Here is a 10,864-nt window from a genome sequence, read left to right as displayed (position 1 = left end):
GCCAGGGTGGCCGAGCGGTTATAGGCGATACAGTCTGGAACCACACGACCGCTACGGTCGCAGGTTTGAATCCTGCCTCGGGCATGGATGTGTGTGATGTCCTTAGGTTAGTTAGGTTTAAGTAGTTCTATGTTCTAGGGGACTGATGACCTCAGCAGTTAAGTCCCATAGTGCTCAGAGCCATTTGAACCATTTTTTTATTACTTTTGAAATTTGGTGGGGCGGGACTGACTGTTGTTATGTCTGGTTTGTCGGAATGTCCCCTCCACCCCCCAACCTTTCTAGCTCAGCGTTCCGAAGCCTACAAGACTGCTGACACGAGTGGAAGCTAAAAATCACGGGTTCATGCCATGACTGAGACATCTGTTCTATAAAGTCTATTTTGCTAGTCTCCACGACACACCTATAGTTTTCCATGTTCATTTCTATCTGCCATGTACGTTCGTAACTCCCATTTTTTGTTTATATAACAACGATTTTGCTCTATTGTTTTACCTGTTACTATATCATTCTGTATCACTTTATAATGTTAAACTAAACTAAAACTAAACTCCTCCCGCACAGGCCATGAAGGTCCAAAGGCACCGACTGGCCGCCGTGTCAACCTCAGCCCACAGGTGTCACTGGATGCGGATATGGAGGGTCATGTGGTCAGCACACCGCTCTCCCGGCCGTATGTCAGTTTCCGAGACCAGAGCCGCTACATCTCAATCAAGTAGCTCCTCAGTTTGCTTCACAAGGGCTGAGTGCACCCCGCTTGCCAACAGCGCTCGGCAGACCGGATGGTCACCCATCCAATTGCTAGCCCAGCCCGACAGCGCTTATCTTTGGTGATCTGACGGGAACCGGTGTTACCACTGCGGCAAGGACATTGGCACTTTATAATGTTACGGTTCCACAAACAAAAACTCAGTACATGTATAGAACTACAGCTGGCAAAAATCGGTGTTGGTCATATACGCCAGTAACATATTCACTCTAATTATGTAGTAAACATCTTATTCTCTTTTCTTATCTGTAACTTTCGTGATCCGTACTACATGTGTATTGTCAACAGGTGGAAACACCGTTAGCTGACAATGTTCAGTTATGCCGTCAGTCCAAAAAGGTTCGAAACTGGATTAGTAAAAAACAAGACAAAAGTTAAGATGGTGTTTCTAAAACACACGCTCATACAGCCCGATTAATCTGACAAGAAACACCTTCCTTGGGATGTTGTTCACGTCGCACGTGACATTAGCTTGAATGTCAGTTACGTCGTCGAATCGTTGACGCTTCACGTGAGTTTTGCTGTAAATTAGTAGCCTACTAATAACACCCCAAGTCAAGTCACGCATGATATATTTTTTTTCCAGAAAAGAACTGCTAGCATTTTGCATGTAAATCAAGTCGCGGCAGGCGCGCACACGTCGTTTTTGTTCGGTAGTCAAGTTGTGCGACACAAACTTTGAGCACGCTTCTCTCTTCATAGAAACATTCTGGACAACGTCTTGAACACTTCAGTTAGAGACGTTGCTCCATTGCGATTTGTGTCACAACAACTTTTACACACTACAGCCACTACTTACCACAGCCTGTTCGCAACTGACTGGTAACATGCACATTTGTTTTTTACAGTTGTTAGTTCCAGTTGCTACTGTAGTTACTTCACTGACGTCGTTTATACGCAATAAATAAAAACAGCATCGGAACTTTTGGGCGAACGGTTATGTCCATTATCTATGATCGTAAATATTTTAGTCTGTAATTTAATGCACCCCATGTCAGATCAGAGATCACGATGTGGCGAAGTGTGATATATAGCATCTCCATACCCTTTGTATTACGCTTTGTGCTTGTGAATACAGCGTGTGTTGTGTGTAAGCTGCGAAATGTACTTTGTCTGAATGAATTTTTTGTGTCATTAACATTTCGTTAGCTACATTTTCTTTATTTCTGCCAGAACCACGGCCCTAGCATCTAGCTGCACTTGGCACAAGATATAATGTTTCTGTAACACCTATAGTAATGTAGTAGGTAGTATCAAATTCAAAAAGCGACTGGCTGAATATAATGGTTACATAAACCGCCAGATTTTTATACATCGAACTTGCGGTATAACCGCCTTGCAGAGGATAGTATCTGTCGAAAAAATAAACAAAATAAAATTCTTTACGAATATTGATCTTGAAGAGGGTAGCTGAAATAAAAATTCTTGAAGTTGAAAACGGGTGTAGCTCAGATCGTAAAAAAAAAGAGAAAAAAAATTGCGTGAACTTCTTCTCGTTGCTCCTCTGCAGTTGATTCTTCTGTAAATTTCTTAAATGAAGAGGGGCCAGAGTACCCCGTGATTCTCTAATAATATGAAGGGTCAAAAAGTGGTTCATGTGTACCCAGATTTAAAACTATGAATGTTGTTTATTTCTTAACTCGATGTTACGTCAGACAGTGCAGCTCAGAATTTCACACTGCACTGGGTCCCTCGCCTGATTTCTTGCTGTCTTACATACATCCGCTGAAAGTCAGAATATTGTTACATACAGTACTTTCGTTATTTGCAATCGCAAAAGTTGTTCGAAATTGCAGAAAATATTATCATTCATTGTTTACAATTGTCATACATATTTGCGTTTTCATGGTAAAATAAGTGAAGTGATTCAAATAAACAATGCTGATTACATTCTTATTAATTACACTAAAGTTACATTATCTTACGTACTCCTGCCATATTTTCTGCTTCGAATATAAGTGCATTATTTTTAAGTGCAGACGGAATGTCGATATGTAATCCAGTAGCCTAAATAAAAACAACGTTTACATTCTCAATTTAGTATCGTACTGTGAATTACAGTAATTGCGAAGTAATTAGATGTCGTTAAATCAAACAGTACTATAGTGAGTTGCCAGAATGACACATAAAGTTGCTACAGGTTTCTAGCATTATAACATATTGTAGGCCTATATTTCCTGCTTTTTTGTTATTAAATTGTTTGTAAATGAATAGTGCTAACTGCAGTTCAACGGTTCGACAATACATGGTCCTACCAATGGATGGTCGTACCATTAGGGAGTACTTTTGTCGGAAGTTGTTGAAAATCACATTGCCGAGCTCAAACGGCGAAATTACATTTATGTACCTTATCTAATGACGTTACAGTTAATCAAGCGACACAAATTAGTTTCTAAATCGTATAAAAATTGTCTGTTAAGTTTAGAACTAAGCAGGAAAAATGATTAATACTAGAATGGCTTGCTAGCATGTTCAAGAATATAAGTAATTTTTGCAAACACAGAACTGACCCAAGTAATATAGAATTGCAAGTGTTCCGTGGCTGCGGTTCATATCTCAGAAGAGCGCGACAGTGCGAGCAGTTGGTTGTCGCGAAAAGCGATTGGCGGCGGGGCTCGCTAAAAAGCGAAATAATTCGCGAGCGGGTTGAGTCGCAGAGGGGCGCGAGTGGTCGCCGCATCCGTGGGCGGGGAGCGCGCCAACCAATGAGCGCGCGGCGCGCAGTTTTTTGCTATGCAAATAGCGGCCGGCCGTTGGTTGGCAGTCGCGAGTCGCGGAGCGGGTTGGCGGGCGGGCGCCAGCTGCGCGCAAGGGAAGGGGAGGGGGAACAACAGCCTGCGCTCTCTGGAGGGGAAGGGGAGAGGGGGCAATGCCTGCCGGACATTTCCCGTGTTTTAGCTTTGCAATCCCGTAGCAGAACGATAACAGCAAACACAGAAGCTACATTTTTACACTAATCTTTTCATTCCCACGTAACTATTACTTATTTATTTAATCTGATCTTATTAGGGCCATCAGGCCCTGTCTTACATCGGACCAGAGTTTCATACATGCAATTCGTTTTTTACACCATAGTTTCCCAAGAAATAACAATCTTAGTATGACAAATAGTATTCAAATACTGAAGTAGCAATGTGAGTAAATAATACTATGAACTAATAAATCATCGTGAGACACAACTGCAATTAAAAACACGTTGTCTCACATCTTGTTTTGGTTGTAGGGCATCACCATTCCGTCCGCCCCTGGTAGCTGAGTGGTCAGCGCGACCGTATGTCGTCCCTAACGGCTCGGGGTCGATTCCCGGCTGGGTCAGAGATTTTCTCCGCTCAGGGACTGGGTATTGTGTCGTCCTTATCATCATCATTTCATCCCCATCGACAAGCAAGTCGCCGAAGTGGAGTCAACCAAAAAGCCATACGTCTTTTCCATATCACCACCCCAAGCAAGTTTCGTCAGGTGGGGAAACAGAAGACGAAATGTAATATAAAACGTGAACTAGCCGTCTGAAGATGAACCTGTCGGTTCGAAACCGCCAATGACACTGATTAATTAAATAAATAGGATTGTAAATAGCGGCTGATTGCCGTAATTTTCTGTGTTGTAGTCAACCTGTATTTTCTAAACAGCCACGTGCTCAAAATTTCAGTTTTTGACAAAATAGCGAGGAGAGATATGCGGGACAGTGTTCGTTGATAAGATGAGAGAGAGAACAGAGGGTTTGGAAATAACTGCGACTGTCTGCCAGGATAGCTGTGCGTCTACATCTGCATCTACATTTATACTCCGCAAGCCACCCAACGGTGTGTGGCGGAGGGCACTTTACGTGCCACTGTCATTACCTCCCTTTACTGTTCCAGTCGCGTATGGTTCGCGGGAAGAACGACTGCCGGAAAGCCTCCGTGCGCGCTCGAATCTCTCTAATTTTACATTCGTGATCTCCTCGGGAGGTATAAGTCGGGGGAAGCAATACATTCGGTACCTCATCCAGAAACGCACCCTCTCTAAACCTGGACAGCAAGCTACACCGCGATGCAGAGCGCCTCTCTTGCAGAGTCTGCCACTTGAGTTTGCTAAACATCTCCGTAACGATATCACGCTTACCAAATAACCCTGTGACGAAACGCGCCGCTCTTCTTTGGATCTTCTCTATCTCCTCTGTCAACCCGTCCTGGTTCGGATCCCACACTGATGAGCAATACTCAAGTATAGGTCGAACGAGTGTTTTGTAAGCCAACTCCTTTGTTGATGGACTACATTTTCTAAGGACTCTCCCAACGAATCTCAACCTGGCACGCGCCTTACCAACAATTATTTTTATATGATCATTGCACTTCAAATCGTTCGGTACGCATACTCCCAGATATTTTACAGAAGTAACTGCTACCAGTGTTTGTTCCGCTATCATATAATCATTCAATAAAGGATCCTTCTTTCTATGTTTTCGCGATAGATTACATTTGTCTATGTTAAGGGTCAGTTGACACTCCCTGCACCAAGTGCGTGTGATGGTGAAATATGATCAAAGAGCTGAACATCACACATATATCGAACACAGGCATTCATAACGAGTTCCAGGCTGGAGGCGTGTATTGTCGTTGGTCACTTTGAGCACAAGCTGTGATGGTCAATTGTTTCGTTACTGATCAGAAGCCACATAATTAGTGTATGCACTTGTTCTGTTCTTTAGTGTGTCCTACCACAGATATTGCACAAGTGTCGGTGTGGAACTTTTCAGATTACAATATCTCGTAAACAATTTGCACTAGAGTCCCGCAATAAACACCACTGACATTCTAATTTACACTAATTTCAGTTTGTTAAAGTTAATAGGCATTATTCTATTAAAGAATGTTTGCATAAAAAACACGATGTATTATTAGAATCTGTTAACTGGCTAACAATACAAGCCGGTGACTACCAATTCATTCTGTGAAAACCGCACATCAACAGCCCTTTCCATTTCCCAAGTATCTGCGGTGCAAGTTTTAGGTGATTCACCCTGTGTAGGCGAAACAGTAAGGACAGTAAAAGGACTTGTTAGAGAGCGAGAACACCACACGCAGTTGGAACTAAGCGTGAAATATGAGGAAACCTGGATACCAGGAGAACTGCGGCCGTGATACTGACCTCAGCAACGTGCTTGTGCCAGCTGAGGAAAGTAACGTTTGTAGAAGAAAACTCCAAAGTGCGACTGGCTTTCCAAGAACGACTGTAATTTCAGAAGAGAAGACGGCTTTAGGCTTCCAGCTTCATGGTTTCCTGTCATGAAGGAAGTAAATACGCAGGCACTTCGCTCGTTAAAAAAAAAAAAAAAACAGCTACCTCTGTGGCACGATAATAATGTTTTGATAAACACTCTTACCTCTCGCTACCTCTGCCGCACGGTAATAATATTTTGATAAACACTCTTACCCTCTTGTTTTGCTGGTTTCGCTATCTCTCCAATATCAATTTACCCAATAGCCCCACTTCTACTGAATAAACACGGTGAACTGCCATTGATAAGTGAAAGTGACTTTGGTCTTTGACAGCAGAATTAATATGAATCAAATGGCTCTGAGCGCTATGGGACTTAACTGCTGAGGTCATCAGTCCCCTAGAACTTAGAACTACTTAAACCTAACTAACCTGAGGACATTACACACTTCCATGCCCGAGGCAGGATTCCAACCTGCGACCGTAGAGGTCGCGCGGTTCCAGACTGTAGCGCCTAGAACCGCTCGGCCACCGCGGCCGGCGAAGTTTTCTGATCTGGACTTAATCAACGGAAGTAACATGGACGTGGACTAACCTACCTGCGACTTCAAGGAGAAATACTCCGAAACAGCCACCTCGATTGACGCACCGCTAGCATCAGCCGCCAGCAATGGGAATTACACGAAGCCATATAGAAAGAATCACACCAGCCTGACGAAATCGAGGGCAGCACCTGCGCCGTATACCAACCATTTGCAGAGGCTGCATCAAAAAGAAAGAAAAAAAAGCCAGACGACGACAGACAAACCCAAGGACGTTGTACAGAAGACAACAAGCAACCAGCAACCTAAAATCAATTTCGAGCCACCACGCTACCAACACAGGAACCTGCAGCCGCAGCGTCATCCTATGTACGGTGTTCTGCACAGATAAGACCGGGTCACCTAGCCTCTGCTGTTGCCGGAGGTGCAACAGCTGCGACTCAACTGAGGATCACCCGGAAGCAGCCATCAACGCAACAACCTCACGTCGTGCTACGAACCACGGCAGAGCGCTTAGCAGTTACTGAACTAGTACATGCGCTTGATCAAACTGTTACTGAAATTAAGAAAACCCTTCCCACCCTACTAGCAATCGTGGCCACACAAGAAGCTGTCAGAAGCATGCTGACGATAACCAACGGAACCATCTAGATGGGATATGTCCAGAAATAGACCAACTGAAATCATTAATTTTGCGATTTGGAATGCCAATGGCATATACCACCACCTGCTGAAATTCATACAATTCCTGACATCTGTCTAGCGTCTGAAATTCACCTAAAGCCGGCACTATGAATTAATGCTGCGACCACTCTACAACTGGGGTGGAACTGCTTTCTACATCAGGAACTCGCCCCGCCACTAAACTGCACCCTAGCCAACGCTACACTGCAGTCACAGTGAAGACCATCTGTAGCATCATCATCTTCATTGCCATCTAGAGGCCTCTTGACGCAAGCAACCTCTTCCAAACTATAGGGAAGCGTATCACCGTCAGGGATCTTAATGCAAAACACAAGATGAGGCACTATTATTCGTAGTAGCTGCACCTTACTAAAAGTAGCAGAATGTTTCCACGAATACGTCTGTGAACTGTAAAACCCACCAGCTACCCAGCCAATGGAAATCTGCCGGATGTATTCGAAGTCTGTATCGCCAAGAGAATCCCTGGATTCACTACCGTGGCCGCACATTGTATAACGTATGACATTTTCCACAGAGCGGCAATTCGTCCCCACCAATAGCCGGCCTAGCACCGTCAAGACCAAATGGGCTGATTACTGCCGACAGTTGAAATGCTGAATTGTGAATCATGTACTTGAAGCTGATGCCAGCGTGGGCAATGCAGATATTTATAACTACGGCCATTACTGAAGTAGTTATCTCCTCCACTCCACCAGATTACCCTGGTGCAGGTTGCAGACCAGAAACTACTCTACAGGACATTCTTCTACTTGTCTGAAAGAAGAACACTCGGAACAAGGAGTAACACCTTACAAGGCTAGAGTGAATCTGCTTCAGCAGCAAAGATTGAGCACCAGAATATGGGGTGGGCAGAAAGGAGCGCATCGTTGCAAACTGATGCCTCTGCATGATACCTCGTCCACCTCTTTACGAAGAAATGGCCCAAGATGCGACTGTTAACAACTGTAGCTAGTCGGGCCTGCACTCCACTGGACAAGACAAATGCTACAGCTGATGTATTTGAAAACAAATTGTTTGCTCGTGGCCATCAACAATGGACGTGATAAACTCTTGGAGGAACGACTCTCTCTCTCTCCACTGAAGCAGAAGAACACTATTCGGAGATAGAAACCATTACTGAAGAGTGCAGCAAACGTTCAAACGACAATCAAATGTGAAAGCACTTGGTCATGATCAAATCAAAGCCAAGACGCCCAAGGGAATGCCTTCAGCAGCCATTAAGAACGTTACCCACGTGTTTATCAGCAGCCTGATTTAGAAGTAGTTTTCTTCACCGTGCAAAAAAGTCATCGTTATGGTAGTCTCAAAACTGGGGAAGAGCTATATGGGTCCTGACAACTACAGGCCTATCAACCTCTTCTTCACGCTGAGGAAGGCTATCGAGAGCATGTTGCTGCAACGGCTCATTCTACAACTGATCAGTGAAGTAGTGCTGCCCGACGAGCAGTTCAGGATCTGAGGAGGCCACTCCACGCTTCTCCAGTTCCTCTGATTGGTGGAAGAAGCAACTGTGGAATTTAATAACAGGAAACACTGCGGCATGATCCTCCTGGAAGTCATCCACAGAGGAACGGCCAACTGCGGGTGGTACAACTACTCACCAGCTATCTAGAAGGCCATTCTTGTTAGGGTTGGGGGAAGGGGGGGGGGGCACTTCAACATACAGAAATGAACTTGCTGGAGTACCTCGAGGCTCAGTGCTGGGTCTTGTCTTTTACAGTGCCTACACAGCAGACCTCCCATCGTCACTACATATTAGTAAATATGTCTAAGATGTTGTGTTGGCAGAAGAGCCAACACCGTGTTACTAGTGGAGGCCGAAAAGCACGCGTCTTAGCTCACGCAGGCTGGCATGAGGAGGGAGGGACTATACTGACGTGAGGTCTGGAACATGACAAGGAATGAGAATTCAGAAAGCGGACGTAATTAGTTTGATACTTAACTTGAATCCATTAATGATGAACGTCACTCTTGACGGTACATGATTCACAATATTATCAGTTCAGAATACATTCGTAGTAACTGAATATGGCGCCTTGCTAGGTCGTAGCAAAAGACGTAGCTGAAGGCTATGCTAAACTGTCGTCTCTGCAAATGAGAGCGTATGTAGTCAGTGAACCATCGATAGCAAAGTCGGCTGTCCAACTGGGCCGAGTGCTTGGGAGTCTCTCTAGACTAGACCTGCCGTGTGGCGGCGCTCGGTCTGCAATCACTGACAGTGGCGACACGCGGGTCCGACGTGTGCTACCGGACCGCGGCCGATTTAAAGGCTACCACCTAGCAAGTGTGGTGTCTGGCGGTGACACCACAGATGTCGATACTGCTTTCATGTGCAGGCACAGACGATCAGGTATTATACAACGCAGTTTATAGAAACCCTGAAGAGACATCGAATCGTGGACATCAGACTGGTGCATAAAGTTTAACACTGCAAAGAGCTAGGTGATTCTACTCACAAAACGGCGGCCCAGGCCTACAGCAGACATCCCTCTCTTTGGTACCTCCACAAAAGGACATCTAAACCAAAATATCTAGGGGTTTATCTGATCGCCAGTTCAGTTCTATGCACTCACCGACAACACCAGGAAGAATGCCATCCTGGGAGCCCTTTACCCAGCGCTTAATGAGAGAACTGCCCTCTGAGACGACTGTGAACTGAGGATCTTCTGAGAGATGATACGGTCATTCACAGATTACATCTGTCCTGTATGGGGAATTGCAGCTAAAAGTCATGTTGATAAAGTCCAACACATCCAGAGTAACGCTCTGTGGCGGATATACCACGTCTCTTGAAATGTATCAGCTTTCAATCTTCACGAAGCTACAGGGAAGAAACAAGTGATCCAGAGATTCAAGGAGCACACGGAACATTTATACAGTATGTTATTCACCACCAGACATAAGAGGCAATATCTTTGGGTAACACACTGCATCCAACAGGTCTATAGGTGAAACTTGTTCCAAAGAAGCCAAACAGTGGTCTTTGACAGTGTTCAACCAACGGGGAAACACGCTTAGCAATCTGGAAGATCATATTGTCTTATCCCTACGGGAAAATGAAACTTGTTACAAGCATCTCGAATAATTACAAGATGAACTGGAAATATAGTGACTAACATTCGATAGAAATGCTCAATTATCTCTATCCACCCACCAGTAGAGATGGGCAAAACTTCTTTTCAGAGATCGGATCAGAACAGGACAGTCACTGGAATGAACTAGTTTTTTTTCATGACTCACCACTCACCCACAAAATAAGTAAACGCAAGGCACTTTGCATTTCTAATTCAGGTCACTAAACATGTATTTTTATCTGATATTGTCCTATTTTGAAAGAACGTATAAAGAGTAGTAATAATTTTGTGTTATGTCCCTAGTAATTTTGAGATATAAAAGCTATAAATATCGTCTGCTGTAAAAATGATAAATATTGCAACAAAATCCTAAACATTTTTTATCAAGTTGAAAAATTTTAAGAATGAAGACTGATTCTTTTTATGTTTTGCCACTTTCATTGGAAAAAATACGAAACAAGAACTACAACATACAGTAACTGTAATTGAAGTGTATCCACAGTCGTCTTTTACAGTCAGTATTACCATATATGTACCCAAAAAGGAAAAATTAATCGATATTGCCATTTATAAAT

The 10,864-nt window shown here is 43.9% G+C and overlaps 1 pseudogene; it reads right to left on the bottom strand.

Annotated features, from left to right (window-relative positions):
* Nucleotides 1–758: 758 nt before the first annotated feature.
* Nucleotides 759–876, bottom strand: LOC124546155 (annotated as a pseudogene).
* Nucleotides 877–10,864: the final 9,988 nt, after the last annotated feature.

Source organism: Schistocerca americana, chromosome 8 (assembly GCF_021461395.2).
Source record: "Schistocerca americana isolate TAMUIC-IGC-003095 chromosome 8, iqSchAmer2.1, whole genome shotgun sequence".
NCBI lineage: Eukaryota > Metazoa > Arthropoda > Insecta > Orthoptera > Acrididae > Schistocerca > Schistocerca americana.
This window is presented reverse-complemented; position numbering and strand designations above follow the sequence as displayed.